General features: G+C 47.6%; 1 long non-coding RNA gene across 1 annotated transcript; it reads right to left on the bottom strand.

The window, feature by feature from the left end:
• Nucleotides 1-3,727: 3,727 nt before the first annotated feature.
• Nucleotides 3,728-23,680, bottom strand: LOC115467088. The gene is made up of 3 exons (XR_003941641.1): nucleotides 23,598-23,680; nucleotides 20,331-20,334; nucleotides 3,728-3,739 (listed from the first exon to the last, which is right to left on the bottom strand). It is a non-coding gene; the product is annotated as an uncharacterized LOC115467088 (long non-coding RNA).
• Between the last annotated feature and the right edge of the window lie 62 nt (nucleotides 23,681-23,742).

The raw sequence follows: 23,742 nt of genomic DNA, 5'->3' as shown, positions 1-23,742 counted from the left end.
GACGAGTGCCTCCGATCCATCCTTCCAGGGATTCTGGAAGGGCTGATGCGGCACCGCCGTTGATGGAGGCGCCGGTGTGCTGTAGCCCGATGCCGAGGCCTCCGACGCCGACGCCGCATGCGGCACCGGTGTCGACCGCCACGCAGGAGGAATCCCCGTCGATGTTGATGGAGGGAGCTTCGTCCCGCCGGCGCGGGAGTTCACCGCTCGACGCCATCATCGAGGACATGGTTCCTCGCAGTCGAGACGGGCTCGGTTCAGGTCTGAGCTGCAAGAGCTCATGTCCGACACCGAGGAAGAGGCCTCGTGGGGGGAGGAGGAGGACCCCCAGATATTTCTCCTCAGAGGAGTCTGATGGGCCTTCCCTCCGACCCCACTCCTTCACGGAGAGGAAGCTCTCGCCTCCTGAGAGCCTCTCCTTTGCCCCATTCATCAGGGACATGTCTATTTGCACTCCCTTCCCCGTGGTCTCTGTGGATGAGCAGAGGGCTGAGATGCTTGAGGTCCTCGACTATCCATCACCACCTAGAGAGTCTTTCACGGTGCCGTTGCACAATGTCCTCAAGGAGACACTGCTTCAGAACTGGCTGAAGCCCTTATCTAACCCCACCATCCACAAGAAAGTGGAGTCCCAATACAGGATCCACTCTGACCCAGAGTTGATGCGGCCCCAATTGCCTCATGACTCGGCGGTCGTGGACTCTGCTCTCAAGAGAGCACGGAGTTCGAGGGATACCGCCTCGGTGCCCCCGGGGTGGGAGTCTCGCACTCTGGACTCGTTTGGGAAGAAGGCCTACCAATCTTCCATGCTCGTGACCCGCATCCAGTCATACCAGCTGTACACGAGCATTCACATGCGGAACAATGTGAAGCAACTGGCGGACCTGGTCGACAAGCTCCCTCCGGAGCAGTCCAGGCCCTTTCAGGAGGTGGTCAGGCAGCTGAAGGCGTGCAGAAAGTTCCTGTCCAGGGGTATCTATGACACCAGTGATGTGGCATCTCGAGCTGCGGCCCAAGGTATAGTGATGCGCAGACTCTCCTGGCTGCGTGCCTCTGACCTGGACAACCGCACCCAGCAACGACTGGCGGATGCCCCTTGCCGGGGGGATAACATCTTTGGCGAAAAGGTCGAGCAGTTGGTGGACCAACTACACCAGCGGGAAACCGCTCTCACAAGCTCTCCCACTGGGCGCCTTCAGCATCCACCTCAGCAGGTGGACGTTTTTCCCGGGCCAGGCAGGCTGCGCCCTACGCCTACAACAAGCGTAGGTACACCCAGCCGGCCCGAAGGTCTCCTCAGGCACAGGGACAGTCCCAGCGTGCTCGTTCCCGTCAACAGCGTGCGCCTAAGCAGCCCCTTGCGCCTCCACAGCAAAAGCCGGGGACGGGCTTTTGACTGGATCCATGGGAACATAGCCGCCATCAAAGTGTCCGTACTGGACGGCCTGCCGGACGGGGGGAGGTTGAAAGTTTTTCACCAAAGGTGGCCTCTGATAACCTCCGACCAGTGGGTTCTCCAAATAGGGCGGTGCGGATACACCCTGAATTTGGCCTCCACTCCACCAAATTGCCCACCGGGAGCCCAATCCTTCAGCTCCCATCACAGGCAGGTACTTGCAGAGGAACTCTCCGCCCTTCTCGGCGCCAATGCGGTCGAGCCCGTGCCACCCCGGGCAGAAAGGGCAGGGATTCTATTCCAGCTACTTCCTTGTGGAAAAGAAAACAGGGGGGATGCACCCCATCCTAGACCTGAGAGGCCTGAACAAATACCTGGTCAAAGAGAAGTTCAGGATGCTTTCCTTAGGCACCCTTCTACCAATGATTCAGAAAGACGATTGGCTATGTTCCCTGGATTTAAAGGACGCTTACACTCACATCCCGATACTGCCAGCTCACAGACAGTATCTCCGATTCCGTCTGGGGAAATGGCACTTTCAGTATTGTGTGCTGCCCTTTGGGCTCGCCTCTGCACCACGGGTATTCATGAAGTGTCTCGTGATGGTTGCAGCATATCTACGCAAGCTGGGAGTGCATGTGTTCCCATATCTCGACGATTGGCTAGTCAAGAGCACCTCAGAGGCAGGAGCTCTGTGGTCCATGCAGTGTACTATCCACCTTCTAAATTACCCAAAGTCCATCTCCAGCCAGTCCAATCTCTGGAATTCATAGGAGCACTGCTGAATTCTCAGACGGCTCAGGCATTCCTTCCCGAAGCAAGGGCGCAGAACCTTCTATCCCTTGCCTCTCAGACCAGAGCATCTCAGCAGGTCACAGCTCGGCAGATGTTGAGATTCCTGGATCATATGGCCTCCACGGTTCATGTGATTCCCATGGCTCGCCTTCACATGAGACCTGCTCAATGGACCCTAGCTTCCCAGTGGTGTCAAGCTACCGGGAATCTAGAGGATGTCATCCGTCTGTCCATCAGTTGCCGCAATTCGCTGCACTGGTGGACCATTCGGACCAATTTGACCCTGGGACGTCCATTCCAAATTCCGCAGCCCACGAAAGTGCTGACGACGGATGCATCTCGCCTGCGGTGGGGAGCTCATGTCGATGGACTCCACACCCAGGGTCTGTGGTCCCTCCAGGAACAAGATCTTCAGATCAACCTCCTGTAGCTCTGAGCGGTCTGGAACGCGCTGAAGGCCTTCAGAGATCGGCTGTCCTACCAAATCATCCAAATTCGGACAGACAATCAGGTTGCAATGTATTACATCAACAAGCAGGGGGGCACCGGATCTCGCCCCCTGTGTCAGGAAGCCGTCGGGATGTGGCGTTGGGCTTGCCAGTTCGGCATGCTTCTCCAAGCCACATACCTGGCAGGCTTAAACAACAGTCTGGCCGACAGACTGAGCAGAGTCATACAACCGCACGAGTGGTCGCTCCATTCCAGAGTGGTACGCAAGATCTTCCGAGAGTGGGGCACTCCCTCGGTGGACCTTTTCGCCTCTCAGACCAACCACAAGCTGCCTCTGTTCTGTTCCAGACTACAGCCACACGGCAGACTGGCGTCGGATGCCTTTCTCCTCCATTGGGGGGACCGGCCTCCTGTATTCTTATCCTCCCATACCTTTGGTGGGGAAGACCTTACTGAAGCTCAAGCAAGACCACGGCACCATGATTCTGATAGCGCCTTTTTGGCCCCGTCAGATCTGGTTCCCTCTACTTCTGGAGTTGTCCTCCGAAGAACCGTGGAGATTGGAGTGTTTTCCGACTCTCATTTCGCAGAACGACAGAGCGCTTCTGCACCCCAACCTTCAGTCTCTGGCTCTCACGGCCTGGATGTTGAGGGCATAGACTTTGCTTCGTTGGGTCTGTCTGAGGGTGTCTCCCGCATCTTGCTTGCCTCTAGAAAGGATTCCACTAAAAAGAGTTACTTCTTTAAGTGGAGGAGGTTTGTCGTTTGGTGTGAGAGCAAGGCCCTAGAACCTCGTTCTTGTCCTGCACAGAACCTGCTTGAATACCTTCTGCACTTATCAGAGTCTGGCCTCAAGACCAACTCAGTAAGGAATCACCTTAGTGCGATTAGTGCTTACCATCATCGTGTAGAGGGTAAAGCCATCTCTGGAGAGCCTTTAGTCATTCGATTCATGAGAGGCTTGCTTTTGTCAAGGCCCCCAGTCAAGCCTCCTACAGTGTCATGGGATCTCAACGTCGTCCTCACCCAGCTGATGAAACCTCCTTTTGAGCCACTGAATTCATGCCATCTGAAGTACTTGACCTGGAAGGTCATTTTCTTGGTGGCAGTTACTTCAGCTCGTAGAGTCAGTGAGCTTCAAGCCCTGGTAGCTCATGCTCCTTATACAAAATTTCATCATAACAGAGTAGTCCTCCGCACTCACCCTAAGTTTCTGCCTAAGGTGATGTCGGAGTTCCATCTTAACCAGTCAATTGTCTTGCCAACATTCTTTCCCAGACCACATACCCGCCCTGCTGAACATCAGTTGCACACATTGGACTGCAAGCGAGCGTTGGCCTTCTATCTGGAGTGGACACAGCCCCACAGACAGTCCGCCCAATTGTTTGTTTCTTTCGACCCCAATAGGAAAGGGGTCGCTGTCGGGAAACGCACCATCTCCAATTGGCTAGCAGATTGCATTTCATTCACTTACACCCAGGCTGGGCTAACTCTTGAGGGTCATGTCACGGCTCATAGTGTTAGAGCCATGGCAGCGTCAGTGGCCCACTTGAAGTCAGCCACTATTGAAGAGATTTGCAAGGCTGCGACGTGGTCATCTGTCCACACATTCACATCACATTACTGCCTCCAGCAGGATACCGACGCGACAGTCGGTGCTGCAGAATCTGTTTGGGGTTTGAATCCAACTCCACCCTCCAGGACCCGATTCTGTTCAGGCTGCACTCTCACTTAGTTGTTCTTCGTAGGTCAATTTCTGTTATGCCCTCGGCGTTGCGAGGTTCAATTGACCTGGGTTCTTGTTTTGAGTGAGCCTGAGAGCTAGGGATACCCCAGTCGTGAGAACAAGCAGCCTGCTTGTCCTCGGAGAAAGCGAATGATACATACCTGTAGCAGGTGTTCTCCGAGGGCAGCAGGCTGATTGTTCTCACCTACGCTCCCTCCTCCCCTTTGGAGTTGTGTTTTACTCATTCATTTGCTTGTCATTCAACTGAGCGGGAACGGTCGTGCACGGGCGGGAAGACAGCCACGCATGCGCGGTGGGCGTGCCCTGCTTGCGGGACCGCCCGCGAAGTTTTGTTCCGGTTGGTGGGGGCTGCCGTGGACGTCAACCCAGTCGTGAGAACAATCAGCCTGCTGTCCTCGGAAAACACCTGCTACAGGTATGTATCATTCGCTTTCTAAACAGTATTTATATTGTGTATCCAGTTGGGTAAAAGATCTGGACATACGGGGTAGGGCAGCCCATAGATCCTCCCACACATCTTCCCACCACCCAGGGTCCTGTTGTTCCCATTGTGCCTTGTATACTAACTCCCCCCTCTGTAGTGTTCTCGAGAGAATCCCGTACAACACCGATATTAGTCCCCGTCCCTTATGCCCATAATAAAACAATTCTTCCAATGGAGTGAGGGGCCATAAGAAATCCTCTTTATGCGTGTAGAAATAGTGATACACCTGTAGTACTGGGAAGACTCTTGCTTTTAGTACTAAGTCTGGTCCTAGCTCCTCCCGGGTCTTAAACCTCCCTTGGCTAACATAATCATACATCCTTCCCATGCACAACTCTGTCATTCATTGGAACCTCTGAGAGTCCTCCCAGCCAGGTTGAAACTCCGGATCACTCAAAATATCCTTAATAGGGGAGGAAGCAGGGTTAATACCCATCTCTCGGGTAATATTAAACCAGGCCTCTAGTGTAGGACCCACCAAGCTATGTGCTTTCCAATTCTGGGGCAATTGTTCCCTCCGTTGAAATAAGAGAAAACTCAAAGTGCGGTTTCCCACCCCTCCCTCCTCCATCCATATCCAGTGCTGTTCCGCAGTACTCCACCACCAAAAGTAAGCAGTATGCAATTGGGCAGCCCTATAATACAGCTGAAAGTTAGGGAGTGCCAAACCACCTGCATCTAATGGTAATTTCAGGATCTGTAGTACTACTCTGGGTTGCTCCCCCCCCCCCCCCCCCATATAAATCTAGACATCATGGAGTCTACTTGACGAAAGAAAAATCTTGGAATAGCACAGGGCAGCACTGAAAACAAAAAAAGCAACCTTGGCAAAATATTCATCCTAATAACATTAATTCTAGTCAGAATAAACGGGTCTAAGAATCTCCATCTGGTAAAATCCTGAGCATCTGAGGGTAGTGCAGGTGATATATCTCTGACAAGTTCGCTGAAACTTGGACCCCCAGATACCTTATTCGATTATGCCACTGAAATGGAAATCTGGGGGTTAACAACTCTATCTGATCTTGAGTGATGTTAATAAGTAAAATAATGGATTTTGTCGCATTTAACTTATACCCCGAGATTTGGCTGTAATGGGCAGTAAGATCAAGAAAGGCCTGTAGGGACTGAGCTGGGGACTGTAAAAATAATAACGCATCATCACCATATAAAGCCACCTTGTGCTCCACACTCCCCATCTCCACTCCCCTTATGTTTGGATCCCGTCTAATAGCTTCCGGCAGGGACTCCAGGGCCAAAGCAAAAAGCAGTGGAGAGAGTGGGCATCCTTGTCTCGTCCCCCGACCCAGGGAAAAGGAGTCTGTCAAGTAACTGTTTATCTTTATTCTTGCCCTGGGATCTCTATATATAGCCCGAAGAATCCCCCAAAAACCCAATCCAAAGTTTAAAAACTCCAGCAGGTGAAGCAGAAAACACCACTCCAACCTATCGAAAGCTTTTTCTGCATCTAGCGCTAATAACATTGTCGGGGGTGGGGGTCCTGTCCCACATGCTGTATCACATTAAAACTCGTCGGACATTGTCCGTTTCATAGGCACCGACCCCCACCCCCTCATTTCCTGTTTCCGCAAGGGCTGGACCAGAGCTGAGAGAGAAGGGAAGGCTGAAGCACCGAGCCTGCTCGTCTTTCACTGCTGCCGCCAGGACCCCGAGGTAAGATGACTTCTAAAATTCTGGGCAGCACGCAGGAAGGCAAGGGTGGACTGGCAGAGGACTGTTGTGGGAGAAGAGGTAGGGCTGGGGTTGGGACTGGCACTCGGAGGGAAGGGGGCCTGGAACTCGGAGGGAAGAAGGGAGGGAGGGAGGAAGGGAGGGGGAGCCTGGAGGGAGGAAGGGAGGGCCTGGAACTCAGAGGGAGGGAAGGAGGGGGGACCTGGAACTCGGAGGGGAGGGAGGAGGGACCTGGAACTCGGAGAGAGGGTAGCCTGGAACTTGGAGGAGAGGGATGGGGAGGGGGAGAGGGAGGAGAGGACGGGGAGAGGGATTTCTCCCCTTAATGAAACCTGTCTGATCTCTATGATTCTCCCCCCCCCCCCCCCCCCCCCCCCCCCCCGTGAGGTAATGTTGAAGCCTTTTGTAAAGCAAATCAACTTCGGCCTGTGCCATAGCATTAAGTTCCCTTCTCAATGTCATTACTCTAGTGGTGTACCTTTCTGAGGAATCTCTTTTGTGTTGTCATTCCGCCTCAGCTCTTTCAGCACTGCTTCCCTTCTCTCAAACTTCTCTCTCTTCAGCCTCGATCCCAGTTCAATACATTTTCCCCGAAATACAGCTTTCAGCGCATCCCATAGGACCCCCTGAGATACTTCCCCATTATCATTAATATGAAGATAGTCCCGTAGGCACTCCTGTAATTCTTTAACGAATATTTGGTTATTCAGAATAGAGGTATTCATTGTCCATATGATCAGAACTAACTATATTTCCAATCTCACAAGAGTGCACATATACATGTAACTGTCGCTCCACTAAAAATAAATATATACGTGAATAAGAATTATGACTTGCCAAGTAATAGGTATAGTTTCTTTCCTGTGGGTGTAATTCTCTCCATATATCCAAAAGATCAAATGTATTACAAATCTCCTGCAAAGTCTGTGATAAGAAACCCATTGACTTCACAGGAATTGAGCGATCCAATCCGGCACACATAACCCAGTTCAAATCTCCCCCTACAAATAGAAGCAGGCTAGTCCACCTCTGTATCTCCAAAAGTGTGTTCTGTAAGAATTGCAATTGCCCCTTATTTGGGGGTGTACAAATTAACCAGACATAGTGGAATACCACCCAGGGTTAGTTCTAGTGCTATTGCCCTACTGTCCCTGTCCCTCCACACCACTTGAATCCCTTCCACTTTATTCTTCCAAAATAGGACCACCACCCCTGCACTATTAGATAACCCTCCCGAGTGATAAGTTTCTCCCACCCAGGGAGTTTGGCCTGCCGTCTTTGCCTGGATATAGCTCCTTCATGATAAAGGCCACAAAGCGAGTTATTTTGGCAGATTGGTTATCTAATAACAAACCTTTGCACCAACATTGGCGGTCACGAATGATTTTTTTTTTTTAATTGAAACTGGAATGTATGGGCATCAGGGACTTTGTGGAAATTTTTCTCCTGAAGAGCCCATTTTGGAACACCTGGACTTCTGCATCTAGGAGTAGTCTGCTCAATATGTAAAGACTGTTTGGAATATAATGTAATTTTCTCCCCTGTGAATGTTATGGCCTGATGATTGTTCAGGGTTGTGGGTGGGTTGTGGGGAGGTATGTTGTCTTCTTGTTGTTTTGGCTTTTTGCATTTAATAAAAATGATTGTACCATAAAACATGACCTCAGCGGTGATTCTGTTCACATGAGCTACACAGGCTTATGGCTCACCAGCCTCTTCATCAGTTACAAATGGTAGCAAACACTTGCATAATTAAAAAAAATTCTTTATTTAGATTTCCTCACACCTTTTTTTAGTGGTAGCTCAAGGGGAGTTGCATTCAGTTACACTGGGTATTTATCCATCCCTGGAGGGCTCACAATCTAATTTTGTACCTAAGGCAATGGAGGGTTAAGTGACTTGCCCAAGATCACAAGGAGCAGCAGTGGTATTTGGACTGGCCACCTCTAGATATCAAGACTGGTGCTCTAACCACTAGGTTACTTGTCCCATCCTTAATCAAATGTATTATTTAATAAATACTGAAAATATATCTTATTAAGCAGGAGCTGCTACCTACATGGGCCATATTTCACCTGGCAAACTGCCATAAGTGTGCAAAGACAATGGGAAGTAGGCCGGTAATGTAAGAGACCAGGACAACATTCTGATGTCCAAAATAATTTTATTATTAAAAGACTCGACATGGATCTTTGTTTCGGCCACAGGCCTGCCTCAGGAATCTTGTTAGTTGCATGAATGAGTAAATCTCCAAAGGATAGTATTCCTTAAGTACTGTAATACAGAGTTGGTCTTAAAAAGACCTTTGGTGAGAGTCATCATCAATGCTGAATTAGTGTATTCTTAATGGATACAAAAATGGTACTTCACCTTCACAATCTAGACAACACCAAATGCTGCTCAACAGTCAACCACTTTTTTATCTATTTGAAAAAAAATTTAAGTTAATTTTTTTAATATAGTAGTAATGGTTTTATGTTTATTTCAAGACCACACCCTGATGCAGCGTAAGTTGTTTTGCCAGGCAAAACATGGCTCGTGTTCAGTGATGACCCTACCATTAAGCCACTTGAAGCAGGGGCCTCAGGCGGCACTCTTGTGAGGTAGCATCGCCATCCCGCCTTTCTCTTCCCAAACCCCTTCCCCAAACTTACCTTTTCCTTTTCAAAAGAAGGCTATGGCAGTGGCAGCAATTCCCATAAACTGCCCTGCCACCAGTCCCGGCTCCTTCTCTCTACTGCAGCCTGCTTCTGAGGAAACAGGAAATTACATCAGAGAGGTGGGCCACCCACAGTAGAGAGAAGGGACCGGGACCAGTGGCAGGACAGCCTAAGGGAGTCGTTGTCACTGCCTCCTTTTAATAAACAAACAAAAAAGAAAAGGTAATTTCGGGAAAGGGGTTTGGGGAAGGAAGGGCGGGAATGGCAGCGGAGCTGGGGTTGCAGCTCATTTCTTGTCTCAGGTGGCAGATTGTCTTGGGCCGCCCCTGACCATTTTGTTAGCAGCTCCTTATCAAGATAAGTTTTTGGTATTTAAGCTTTTTAGAGTTATTAAGAAATAAACACCCCTCCATCTGTCATATCCTCAACCTCTCTCTCTCCACTGCAACTGTCCCTGACACCTTCAAGCATGCTGCAGTCACACCACTCCTCAAAAAAATCATCACTAGACCCTACCTGTCCCTCCAACTACCGCCCCATCTCCCTTCTACACCTTCCTCTCCAAGTTACTTGAACGCGCCGTTCACAGCCGCTGCCTTGATTTTCTCTCCTCTCATGCCATCCTCGATCCGCTTCAATCCGGTTTTCGCCCTCTACACTCGACAGAAACGGCACTCACTAAAGTCTGTAATGACCTGTTCCTTGCCAAATCCAAAGGTCACTACTCCATCCTCATCCTCCTTGACCTGTCCGCCGCTTTTGACACTGTCAATCATAATTTACTTCTTGCCGCATTGTCCTCATTTGGGTTCCAGGGCTCTGTCCTCTCCTGGTTCGCCTCTTATCTCTCCCACCGTACCTTCAGAGTACATTCTCATGGATCTTCCTCCACCCCCATCCCGCTCTCTGTTGGAGTTCCTCAGGGATCTGTCCTTGGACCCCTTCTTTTTTCAATCTACACCTCTTCCCTTGGCTCGCTGATCTTATCTCATGGTTTCCAATATCATCTCTATGCTGACGACACCCAACTTTATCTCTCCACACCAGACATCACTGTGGAAACCCAGGCCAAAGTATCGGCCTGCTTATCCGACATTGCTGCCTGGATGTCCAACCGCCACCTGAAACTGAACATGTGTAATATATGGTAACATATATTAAATGTTTTTTTCCTGGGGCTCTGGAGGGGCTGTGCAGGGTTTTGGTGGATGCTGCTGGCTGGAAAAGGTTTAAAGTTAGTTTGGAAATTATTAATAGAGTTAGGTGAAGAAAGTGTGAGATGTTTCTTAAATATGGTTTTATTTTTAAAGAAATAACCCATGATTAGGTGGGGAGTGTACTATAAAATGTTCCTTGCTGTTTTGGGTACAAGTCAGGTTAAAATTGACTTTGAAACTCTCTATATAGGAAGTTTTGCAGTGACTTCTATGGGGGTTGGGACAGCCAAGATTCTAAACAGATAAGAAAAAAAACAGTCTTTAGCTGACAAGCTGATTGGTTGAGTGATGTCAGATGTTCCTCTAGGGGGGGTGAGTTGCTGAGCAGTGTTGCCAGGTGGGCGGTTTTACCGCCCAATTGGGCGGTTTTCCGCGACCCGCCGCGGGAAATTTTTGCCTGCGGCGGGTTGCAGTTTTTTGGGCTGCTTTTTGGGCTTCAGGGCGGTTTTTTGGGCGGCTTTTTTGGCCGCGGGGGGCGGGGTTAGTGACGTTTTTGGGCGGGGTTAGTGACTTTTTTGGCGGGGCCGATGACGGGGGAGGCGGGGCCGGTGACGGGGGAGGCGGGGCCGGTGACGGCGGGCGCGAGGTTGATGACGGCGGGGGCGGGGGTGATGACGCAGGGGTGGGGGTGTCAGGGGCGGGGTTTGAGTTTGGGCGGGTTTTGGGCGGTTTTTATGCTGGATTGGGTGGGAAAAATATTTTCCACCTGGCAACACTGCTGCTGAGTGAACTGAAGACCAGAGCAGGGAATGACTAGGAGAGAGATGTATGCCGAGTGTGTGAAATGTAAGAAATAAAAGTATATTTTATGAGTTTAAAGTGAAATGTGACATTGAAAAAGGGTACTTTGATATTGAAAGTGAGTGAAGGTGAGCCTTGGTACTGAGAATGAGATGATTTGAGCTTAGAAGTGAGTACTTAAATAAACAGACTGCCTTTCTCATGGTTGTATTGCTGAATACATCTGGGGAAAACTGATGTGTTCTGGGTGAGAGAGAGAGAGCTGTACTAATAGAAAGCTGTGAGAAATTTTAAACCAAATTTAGTTTGGTTTGGAGTGAAACAGAGGTATGTCCCTGCATGCAGTGAATGGAATGGTTAAGTTCTAAGGGAATTTAAGGTCATGGAAGGTGGAATGAGAGTAGAGAGTTGCACGGGGACAGAAATCTTACCCATCCCCGCCCGTCCCTGCTAGAATCTCACCCATCCCCACCCGTCCCCACTGGAATCTTACCCATCCCCACCCATCCCCGCAAGAATTTAATGGCACATAAAAGAAAATTCTGGTCAGCTCCCTCAGTCTCTCTCTGGATTTGAGCCACATCACTGTAGGCAAGGAAGGAATGGAAGTTGAAACTTAGAACATTCTGGTGTACACATGTACGATTTGTCTCTGATTTCTGGCACTGTGTGCTGAGAGGTCACCACATGCACGCGCCAGTAGGTCAGGTGTCAGACCTGAGGTCTGCACATCAGCCCGGGAGCAAAGAGGATTAACTGTAACATAGTAAGTGACAGCAAATAAAGACCTGAACGGTCCATCCAGTCTGCCCAATAGTCACACTCATTATCAGTTCATGATTAAATCAACGAGTGTGATATTATATACTTTTTCGTGTTTCTGGAACATAGACCATAGAAGTCTATCTGGCCCTATACTTATGTTCCAACTGCTGGAGTTCTCATTGAAGCCCACTCCAGTCTATTCGTCTTCTCATTTGTGGGATACAGACTGTAAAAATCTGACCAGCACTGTCCTTATGTTCCAGCCACTGAAGTTGCTGTTTAAGCCCTTTCTAGCCCATCCTAAACCAGACTGCCATATATTAGACACAGACCATACAGGTCTGCCCGGTATCGGCCCTAGTTAATCACAGCCAGAGTCGCCATCTAAGCATCACTTGACACATCCACACACATGCAGCCATTTAAGGTTAGGATTTTTATAACTTCCATTTTCTAATTAGAGATCCTCTGTGTTCATCCCAAGTCTTTTTGAATTCCATCATCATTTGTGTCTCTACCACCTCCTTAACGGAAGACTTTCCACATTTGTGCTGTTAAAGCAAGGAGGAAGAGGAGGAGGAGGAGGAGGAGGAGGAGACAGCACTCAAGGTACTCGGTAGACGAGAGGCTGATGCAGTACAGCTTACACTTCCACCGGAACCCTGCAGAACTGCTTCCATCCCCGCGGGACCCCCGCAGAACTGCTTCCGTCCCTGTGGGAATCCCGCGGGTTCCGCGGGATTCCCGCAAACCCCGTTCCCGTGCAGCTCTCTAAATGAGAGTCTGTATGTAAAGGTACTAAGAGGACACATGGCTGCCTATCCTGGTAAGAGTGAGAGAGGTTGTGCTTTGTGCTGGAAATTGTACTAAATGAGAAAGCCTATAAGGGAGTCAGGAAATAGTGTATAAGGATTTAAGGTGTAACAGAGGAGAGGTTGAAGGGGAATTTGATATTTGGAATACAGGGTTTGGAATCTGACTGCAGATTACAGAAAATCCTGCACTGCTTCTGTATGAGTGTGCTGTATTTTCAAAACAGATCTGATTACTATCAGGGGAAATGTTATGTTTTTATGTGAAGTCTGTGAGATGGAATGTTGAATCACCATTTGAATATGGAATGTGTTACCGTGTGATGGTTCTGAATGCAGTACTGAAGCCTGCTGGAGCTAGAACAGGGAATCAACAGTGAGAAATAGGTTTTGTAGTGAGAAAACCTTTAACTTATTTTATTTCAATTAGAGAGTGTGGCCACAGTATTGAGAACTGATTAATTGTCACCAGAGTGGAGTCAGTTCATGAACAAGCAGGGAGTTTAAGGTGTTTGCTTCCCTGATTATTTTCTTTATAAGTGAGGTTTAGGGAGAAGAGATCGGTGAATTATCCTCTGAAGGGTTCCGGCTGAGCTCCAACGCAAGAAAGACATCACCTAAATAAATTCAACTACAGCTAAGTGACATTGCCAAGGGTGTTGAAAGGAATATATTATTTTTTCACAACATCTTAAGGGAAAACTAAAGAACAGAACAACATCAAATATAAAAAAAAATCCATGTTTTCCTGACTTGCCTAAGTGTTCTGGGTTCAAGTGAGATCCTTGCACAAACATCCATAATACCCATAAAGACTAAAATTCTGACATCAATAGCAAGGAAAGAGTATTAAAACAACTATCTGATTTTGATATAAAGACAGTTTAAATAATTATCTGAAAAGGTTCTTTTCTGCCTTTTTAGGTGATTTGTTGAAAGAAACAGAAAAAATAAAGGGTATAAATGTAGTTCTACATTTGAAGGTTGAATATGTTATTGTAGTTCTATTAAGCCACACACTAATTGTGAATTTGAGTTTATTTGAATGAAAATTTGTTTGCATTTGTATTCAAGAAAGAAAAAGATAATTAGCAAATCTGAAGGTGAGGTTCTTCCAGTTCAGGAACAAATCCTAAATTTAGCTTCTTTTCCTCCTTTATTCTTTCAGAGTAAAGGACGAGGTTAGTTTATTTGTTCCACTCCCTCGGCTGTGAGTGTGTGTTCCCTGGATATTCGCCACGACTACAACCATCAGGTATCTGGGAGCACATCACTACAGTCCAGCCAAGAGGGGTGGTAACACATGGCCAAGACAGAGCTTATTGTCTTTCCACCCAAACCCACTTCTCCTCTCCCTCCACTCTCTATCTCAGTTGATGGCACCCTCATCCTCCCCGTCTCATCTGCCCGCAACCTCGGAGTCATCTTCAAATCCTCTCTCTCCTTCTCTGCGCATATCCAGCAGATAGCCAAGACCTGTCGCTTCTTTCTCTATAACATCAGCAAAATTCGCCCTTTCCTCTCTTAGCACACCACCCGAACTCTCGCCAACTCTCTCATTACCTCTCTCCTTGACTACTGCAACCTACTCCTCACTGGCCTCCTACTTAGCCATCTATCCCCCCTTCAATTCGTTCAGAACTCTGCTGCACGTCTTATCTTCCGCCTGGACTGATAATGCTCATATCACCCCTCTCCTCAAGTCACTTCACTGGCTTCCGATCAGGTACCGCATACAGTTCAAGCTTCTCCTACTAACCTACAAATGCACTCAATCTGCAGCCCCTCATTACCTACCCTTATCTCCCCTTACGCTCCTACTCGAAACCTCCGCTCACAGGACAAATCCCTCCTCTCTGTACCCTTCTCCACCACAGCCAATTCCAGGCTCCGCCCTTTCTGCCTCACCTCTCCCTATGCTGGGAATAAACTTCCTGAGCCCATACGCTAAGCCCCCTCCCTGCCCATCTTCAAATCTTTGCTCAAAGCCCACCTCTTCAATGTCGCCTTAGGCACCTAACCATTATACCTCTATTCAGGAAATCTAGACTGCCCCAATTTGACTGACTGCACATTTTGTCCATTAGATTGTAAGCTCCTTTGAGCAGGGACTGTCCTTCTTTGTTAAACTGTACAGTGCTGCGTAACCCTAGTAGCGCTTTAGAAGTGTGTAGTAGTAGTAGTAAGAAAAAATAAAGAAAATTTTCTTTCAAAAATTATGCAAGTGTTTGCTACTATTTGTGACAGATGAAGAGACTGGTGAGCCATGAACCTGTGTAGCTCATGTGAAAAGAGTCACTGCTGAGGTCATGGTTTAAGTTACTTGTTCAGCACTGGGCAATTGTGTGTTGTAACTTTATGTACCAGCTCTTATGCCTACTGAAGTCTGGTGTAAATGCTGGCATCTAATATTTGGGAGATGAGCGCACAAATGACAGTATTCTATAACCGCACATAACATCTAGGAACACCCTCTGATCCACCTATACTCCTCCCATAGATATGCCCCTTTTGACTTTCACGCTAAAAATCCCAAAAGCAAGTTCAATGTGAATGTGTGGAGTGAAGACCATGATGCAGCTTTGCCAATATCCTCAATGGAGGATGATCTCAAGTGGGCTACCTATGTAGCCATGACTCTGACACAGGGCTGCCAAGAAAGGGGGCAGGGGGGGGCAAAACTTCTTGGGCCTGGCCTCCAAGGGGGCCCGTCACCGGCCCCAGGGTCTGTCTCCTGCTCCTATCAGGAACCGGTCCCGGCACACTGGAGCAGGTGAGACAGAGACCAAAGACGGAGCCTCCCTTGGAGGTCAGGGAGGAGTAGATGCACTGACATAGAGGGCGGGAGCCCCCCACATCAGCGCATCAGCTCCTCACTGGTCTCTAAGGGGGATATGGCACCAGCATATCGTGGCAGCCCAAGAATGAGGGGTAGCAGAGGCAGCTGCGCTCTGGGTTGGGCCTGGTGGGGGCTACATTCCCAGTTTGGGGGGCCCGTCAGCTGCATCCCAAATGCAAAGGGGAGCCTGGCGGCATTAGCCCTGCCTCGGGTCCAGCTCTGTCTCTTGGCAGCCCTGCTCTGACATTATGAGCCTTGACATGACCTTCCAGTGTCAGCCCAGCCTGGGCATAAGTAAAGGTGATGCAATCTGGTAAACATTTGGAGATTGTGCATTTGCCAATGGCTACCCCCATCCTGTTTGGGTCAAAAGAAACAAAAACCTAGGTGGATGGTCTATGGGCTTTAGTCCGCTTCAGATTGAAGGCTAAGGCTCGCTTGCAGTCTGAGGTATGCAGTATTCTTTTACCAGGATCAGCATGTTGTTTTGTGAAAAATGTTGCCAGTACTACTGACTGGTTAAGATCAAACTCTGACACCACTATAGGAAGGAACTTAGGGTGTGTGCAAAGAACTGCTCTGTTGTAATGAAACTTTGTGTAAGGTGGATCAGTTACTAGGGCCTTAAGCTCACTGACTCTGTGAGCTGAAGTGACCGCACTCAAAAACACAACTTTCCAGGTCAGATATTTCAGATGTATGGGCGTAGTTTGGTCATTTCATTGGGGGGGGGGGGGGGGGGGGGAGGATGTGGTTTGGCTTATTAGCATATCATTTGCATACATACATATTTATTATAGTTCTTCAAAAAACACCCCCCCAGACTAAAATATTGAAATGGGCTCCAACAAGGAACCCCTGGAGGACATATTCGGTCTGCCTGCAGGTCTGGCCTTGTCCTTGTGTATTTTTGGCAAGGTGTACATCACTGGTATAATCGGACCTGGAATATTAAGGAACCGATGTTCGTTGTCGGACAAAAAGCCTTGATCAAGTCCAGTTTGGGTCAAATCTTTGATCTGTTTTTACAATCTATTAGTTGGGTCCTGCTCTAGCTTACGGTAAGCATTGGTGTCCGCTAGCTGTGATTCAACTTCACTGGTGTAACTGTCCATGTCTAATCTCACCACCACCCCTCCCTTGTCCGCCTGGTTGATAACAATATCTTGGTTATCTTGTAGACGCCTCAAGGTCTGCCGTTCCACCTTGTTTAAGTTGTCCTGTAACCGGTGCGAATTGCGTTCGAAAAACTGGTGGATGTCATGTAATACCATTTGTTTGAAAGCTTTCACCAACAGGTCTAAAGGGATTGGTGGAATCCATTGAGACTTTACACAGATCCTTGATCTGGAGTTTGTATCTTCTTGAACTTTATAGTAAATACGAAGCTGCAACTTTTGTATACATTTTTCCAGATCAGTTTGGAAATGGAATGGATCAAACCGGTATGCAGGGACAAATGAAAGGCCTTTTGACAGTAGAGAGGTTTCGGTGGGGGACAAGGAAGTTTTAGATAAATTGATGACATTCATGGTATCTAAAATTGGGACCGGGTCTGGGGTCGTGACCTGGATTGGCCTCAGCCCTGCCTCTCTTCACACCTCTGCCTCACTCTTTCCTGGGATGTCGGTTCTCTGAAAAATCATCAAAATCATTTCTCCCCAATGAACTCTTGGTGAACTGAAAAGCTTTAAATGCCACCTTTTTCTGAGTAATGGAAGTTCTTTTGCCTGTCCTCTCAGGCAGTTCCACTTCTTTATTGTCCTTCAACCAGGGATATACTCTACCTTGAGCATAATCCTCTTTGTCCCTTGTCAATTTTTTCAGTTTGGATTTGTGTAAACTATCTCTAAATGATTTGAGGGTTTCTTTTAGTTTTAGATGCCTCTGCTCAAAAACATGATCGGACACGTGTTCTTTCAATTTGTTGAGTTCTTTGTCAAGCAGCTCTTTCTCATGTTGTAAAACCGTCTTAGAGTGTTCAATAATGAGCAACATCAAATCCAGGGAACATTTATTTAAAATCATGTACCACTTGGTGACAAAATCTGTTTGATATTTAAATATCTGAGGTGCCTCAAAATCTGCAACCCTCAAGGGAAGTACTGAGATCTACAATACTCAGATCTACAAAGCCGAACTGTTCAGCTCCAATCTAATGGAGGATTTAAACCTGGACAACTTCGTCTCCCACTCAGCATCAAGTCCCGCCGACGTTAGTGTAGGGAAATCAGATGCGTCTCTTAAGAGTTCTGTTGCTGTATCAGCAGTGAAACTAAACCCAGTGCGCCAGGAGTTGGTAGCCATCATGTGTCTGTAATATTATTACTTAAAAAAAATTGGCTTTGAAACACAAAATAAGTGATAAACTTCACCAAATGTTAAAGGATTGTAGCTTGTGAGCCCCTGTGCCCAGCGAAGCACAAATGAGACAACTCGGACCTGAGCTCCACAAGGCGGCCGGACAATACTGAGACTTCACCTGGAGTGACCCCTTCCCCCAGGGGTTGAGCCCCCAGGCTCCAGGGTTGACAGGACTTTCAAACACCAGCCAGGAGTAGAGGCACGCCTAGGGCACGGTCAGAAGTCAGGCCGAGGCCGAGGCAGGCAGTAAGCAAAACGATGGTCAGGATTCAGGCAGCAGTCAAGGCAGGCAGCAAACATGGAGAGTCAGGACCCAGGCAATGGTCAAGGCAGGCAGCTAACAAAGAGATGGTAAGGATTCAGGCAATAGTCAAGGCAGGCAGCAAACAAGGAAATAGTCAGGATACAGGCAATGGTCAAATTCACCCAGACGCAGGAAAACAGGAAACACCACGAACTCCACCGAATTTGAAACTGAAGCAGAATAATGACAGTGTTCTGCTCTTAAATAGGCCTCCCATCAGAGAATCCCTGCTACAGCTTCCAGGCGAGGAATCTCATTGGGCACACCCATGAGGAAGCTTCCCAAGATGGCTGCCTCTCAGGAACAGATACAGATGTACCTCTCAAGATGGCTGCCCCTCAGATGAACCTCTCAAGATGGCCACTGCCAGGAGTAGCAAGGTATGAGTGTAACACCAAAGAAATATACAAACATTGCGTGGTTCACTGTAAACTGCACATTAGGTGTAAGCGGAAAAGCCTCATAGTGTCACACAGGCTACTTGGGTTCACAACTAGTGCTCATAATCTGAACAAGCCTTTACATTCGTGACTTGTATAATCACAAACAAAATCCCCCACCGCCTATGTTTTAGTTACAGAAGTGCGTCAATTCAACTTAATGTGCATAACACGCTTGAGGTATTTTTTTACTTTTTTGTCACAATTAGTATATCATTTTGATGGTGATTCAGCATTGCCAATAAAAGCGGAAAAAAGTGAAAACAAATTTAAAATTTTCCTCAAACATGTTATGCACATTAAGTTGAATTGACACATTTCTGTAACTAAAACATAGGAGGTGGGGATATAACCAACTACAGACTTGTTGCATCAATACCATTAACAGCCAAGCTGATGGAAGGCTTAGTGGCTAATCAACTAACGGACTATATCAATCGCTTCTCAATACTACACGAATCTCAATCAGGCTTCAGAGTCAACCACAGCACTGAAACAGTCCTTGTCTCATTATTGGCCAAATTGAAACAGGAAATCGCAAAAGGATACAATATCCTACTCGATATGTTGAGCGCGTTCGACATGGTGGACCATCAAATTTGTCGAAGATTACTAGATAAATTAGGAATTAGAGGTAAACCTCTCTCCTGGATAAAATGATTCCTGACCACCAGATCATATCAAGTCAGGACAAACTCGCAAACCTCCTCCCCCTGGAAAACAGAATGCAGAGTTCCACAAGGCTTACCACTTTCACCCACCTTATTCAACCTAATGATGATCCCACTAGCCAAGACCCTATCAAACCAAAAACTCAAGCCATTCCTCTATGCCTGATGCTGAAGTCACAAACCAGTATAAACATCATGGAAGACTGGGCTTCTGCTTTCAAACTAAAACTAAATAGGGAAAAACTCACTGCCTTGTACTCTCATCTTCTTACAACACAAAACAATTCAAACCAATGAACGCATTGGGCTCACCAGTTTTAATTTCAGAAAACCTGAAAATTCTAGGTGTCATCATAGGCTGAGACTTATCAACAAGCCAAGGCCACCACAAAGAAAATGTTCCACTCAATATGGAAACTCAAACGCATAAAGCAATATTTCCCACGAGACATCTTCTGCAACCTGATACAGACCATAATACTAAGCCATATCGACTACTGCAATGGAATCTAAGCATGGTGCACAGAGCAAATCCTAAAAAAGCTACAATCAACACACAAAACACAGCTGCGAGACTTATTTTCGGAAAAACAAGATTCGACAGTGCCAAACCCCTATTACTGAAACTTCACTGGCTGCTGATCAAGGACCGCATAACCTTCAAGATCTGCTCCATGGCATACAAAATAATCTTCAGCCTCTCACCAAGTTACATGGTCAATTTAATAGACTTGCCAATCCGGAACACAAAACAAATCAGCAAGATCCTACCTTACCCTACACTTCCCATCATTTAAGGGCATCAAATACAAATCAACTCTCTCTACCAGCTTATCCTATATATGCACCAACATGGAACTCACTCCCGAAAGACTTAGAACTGACAGACAACTATCTAACCTTCCGTAAACACCTAAAGGCCCACATCTACAGAAAACAAGCTCCTGTTGAACCAACCTAACCATCCAACGGACCAATCCTACGATACCCACATAGTTGACAACTGGAATGGACAAAGACCAAGCTCCACAACCAATCCAAAATGAACTTCTATATACCCCACCAAGACTCAAACCCTTATACCCTATGCACCATGTACCCTATCCACTCATAGGCGCCCCGTATAAGAGGCTTGGGGAGGCTAAGCCTCCCCAACCTGAACTGCGAACTTACCTGCCTGCCAAACCCACTGCCTCTCTCCTCCCATCCACCCCTGATCTGCAAAAGTTTGGCTCCCTCCTGTTGCACTGCTGCTACCGGACACACGCTCATAAACAATGATAGAAGAACACAGGACCCAGCTCTCTGCAGCGCCACTAGTGCTTCTTATGCCGGTCCAGGAAGTTTACATCGGAAGAGGCAGAACCGTCACAGGAAGCACTAGCGACCCTGTAGAATCAGGTCCCGCGCGATCGGTGGCACAGGTACAAGAAGAAGGAAGAATGAATAGGCGCCCATATAAGAGGCTCCTCGGCCTAACCATTATCTTCCCCTGCCTCCTCCTTGAATTTGGTGCAGGAAGGAAGTTCGGAACAAAATTGTATCTTCCTTTCAGCGCCAGCGCCCATCCCCTCAGTTCTTTTCTTACCTGTCACCTGACTTGCTAACTAGGGACCTTAAGGCTCCTTACCCCGTGGATCCGGCTCTGCCAGAACCTCCCCCGTGATGCACTTCCTGCTGCCGTTCCGGCGGCAGAGCCTGGCTGTGACTGTGAGCCTGAGTGTTGCAGCACGTGGCTCTTTACAGTCACCGACCGAGCAAGCACCAAAGCAGGTAAGTGTTGGGGGGGGAGGAGTATTTGGGTCTCTTATTTATTGATTTGCTTTGCTGAACAGAGAGGAAGGGCAAGACAGTGGGGCAATGTTGAATTTGGGCGGGGGAGGAAGGGGTTATAAGTGAAAATAAAGATAAATATTTTGTTTCATGCAGATCCTTTTGTTTAACCATAACTAAATGGGCTATAAGCCCCTAATGCAGTCCATTGGTTTTCTTATATTTTGCCTTTTCTGAACAGGGAGGAGGGGCAAGACAGTGGGGCAATGTTGGATTGAGAGCGAGAGAGAGGATTTATAAGTCAAAATAAAAATAAATATTTTGTTTCTTGCAGATCTCTTTTGTTTAAACATAACTAAATGGGCTATAAGCCCCTAATGCAGTCCATTTTGTTCTTGTGATGACTTATACTGTGCCAAAATTGAAAACTCTTATCTTTGTCTGGTCATTAACACTTCAGGCACAGGCAGCTCCTTGTGACTCTGGGCAAGTCACTTAACCCTCCATTGCCCCATGTAAGCTGCATTGAGCCTGCCATGAGTGGGAAAGTGCGGGGTACAAATGTAACAAAAAATAAATAAAAGAGCTCATTGTGAACACTATCCACCCTAAAAGGCTGTTTATGCATAGTGTTTTGCAGTTGAAGGATTGTGTGTTGGCCTTACTGAGGTGACATCAACACTTTAATTTTAGTATGTTTGTCATAACATCAGACATGGTTTTAAAATATTTTGGAGGATTGATGTTGAATTGTACCATAGATGCAGTGCTTTTTTTGTGCCGGTACGCAATGGTACGGCGTACCGGCACATTTTTGTTCTCTACCCCTGGAGCATCCAGCCGGAACTGGAAGGGCTCCGAGAGTCTCCTGCTGCGATTTCTTCTTCTATCGTGCTGCACGCGTGAGGTCACTTTACAGTGTTCTCGGTGGGTCTGCCGAAGTGCTATTTGCGGTCGTGCTATATCCCACATCGTACAAACGAGGCGCAATCGAGTGTCGGGAAATACAGGGCAACCTGACTAATACATCGACTTGCCATATGCTCTGGACGTCAGTAATAATAGACTGAAAAATTAACAAATGTTTCATCTAAAGCTACACCGCACGCCGTCAATAAAGTTACGGAGCTGCTGTCATAACAGTCAGAAGGTTGCCCTCCCCTACCCCCCCTCATATACATGCTTCCGCCTCTTATTAATTTAATTGATCACGGGCTTGACAGTATCTTGCCTTTCTGAATCACTTAATTGTAACGATTTCAGGGCGGGCAACTAGTATTTCAAAACACAGCTTGTCTTCTGGTTAACTGAAATGGCTGCACCTTCCAGGGTGAAATAAAAAGACATGCAGTGGTCAATGCTTAAACAATCAGTCTCGCTTTCAGATTAAATGCCAAAAAATTAAATAACTGATTTAAATGAAAGAGGATCCCACTATCGTTTATCGTTTATTTATTTACTATACCGTTTCTAATTGCATTCATAAAACAGAATGGTTTTTACTATGTAATGCAAGGGTCCAGGGATTGTGGCATTTGTGCCCCCGAGAAACGATACACAGAAATAGCCCCGTTATTGAAAACTTTTTGTGGTTTGTATTTTTAAATGTCCCAAAAAAAAAAAATCCAGCTATACCATGCAGTATTACTGAGTGGTGCTGTGCGCTTATCTATGTTCTGTCGCCCAGATCCGTGTGTGTGCTTTTGCTAAGTTTGCATTTGCTGCTCTGTGGGAGCTTTGGCAATTCAGAGCCAAGGGTCTCTGCACTGTAAACAAACCCAGTGTTCCTCCTTCCCCAGATCCACCTTTTACATGTACACAGTGCCCTTGATCCGGGAGGAGGGGGCGTGAGGCAGCCTGCTGTTCCTGCCTCTAGGATCAGGCTCAGGGCTGTAGAGCAGATGTGCAATTAGCAAAAACAAACTGGAAAACAGCCATCGCCTATTGATGCTGGAAAGGCAACATCATAATCACAGCAATAGCAAACCAAATAAAAAAAAAAAAGATCAGATTTTAATCAGTGTCATAGCATGAAGACTTCAAGAGATCTAACTATATAAAAGACAAGTGACCGACTCACTTGCAAATGCGCAGTAGAGACTTCCCGCTCTGTCCCACCCTCGAGTCAAGACATGATGATGTCAGAGGGCGGAACAGAGAGGGAAACGGACGCTGCCGATGGAGCCTGGAGACGAAGCAACATCGCCGACGCACCAAACTCCACCCCCCATCCCCGACGTTGCCACCACTCCCGCCCCCTCCATATCGAGCCCCCTGCACTGACATGACAGCGCCTTTCACCTCCGTGTGGCAGCGCTGCAGGCAGCAGCACAGCGATCTGCTGCTGCCTGCAGCGCTTTCACACGGAGGTGATGTCAGCCCTTGACCCTCAGAAAGTGAGCCCCTGTGCCGAACGGAGTTAGGCAGCCGGACAATCCTGATCTTACCTGGAGAGTGAGGCAACAACTCCTCAGGAAGTCAGAGGAGTGTAAACACAGGTGAGACTTCCAGGGCAGATGAGAAGCAGGAACAAAGTCCAAGACCAGGCAAGCCTCAGAGCAGGGGACGAACAAGAGCACAGTCCAGGTCCAG

Source organism: Microcaecilia unicolor, chromosome 3, assembly GCF_901765095.1.
Source record: "Microcaecilia unicolor chromosome 3, aMicUni1.1, whole genome shotgun sequence".
NCBI lineage: Eukaryota > Metazoa > Chordata > Amphibia > Gymnophiona > Siphonopidae > Microcaecilia > Microcaecilia unicolor.
This window is presented reverse-complemented; position numbering and strand designations above follow the sequence as displayed.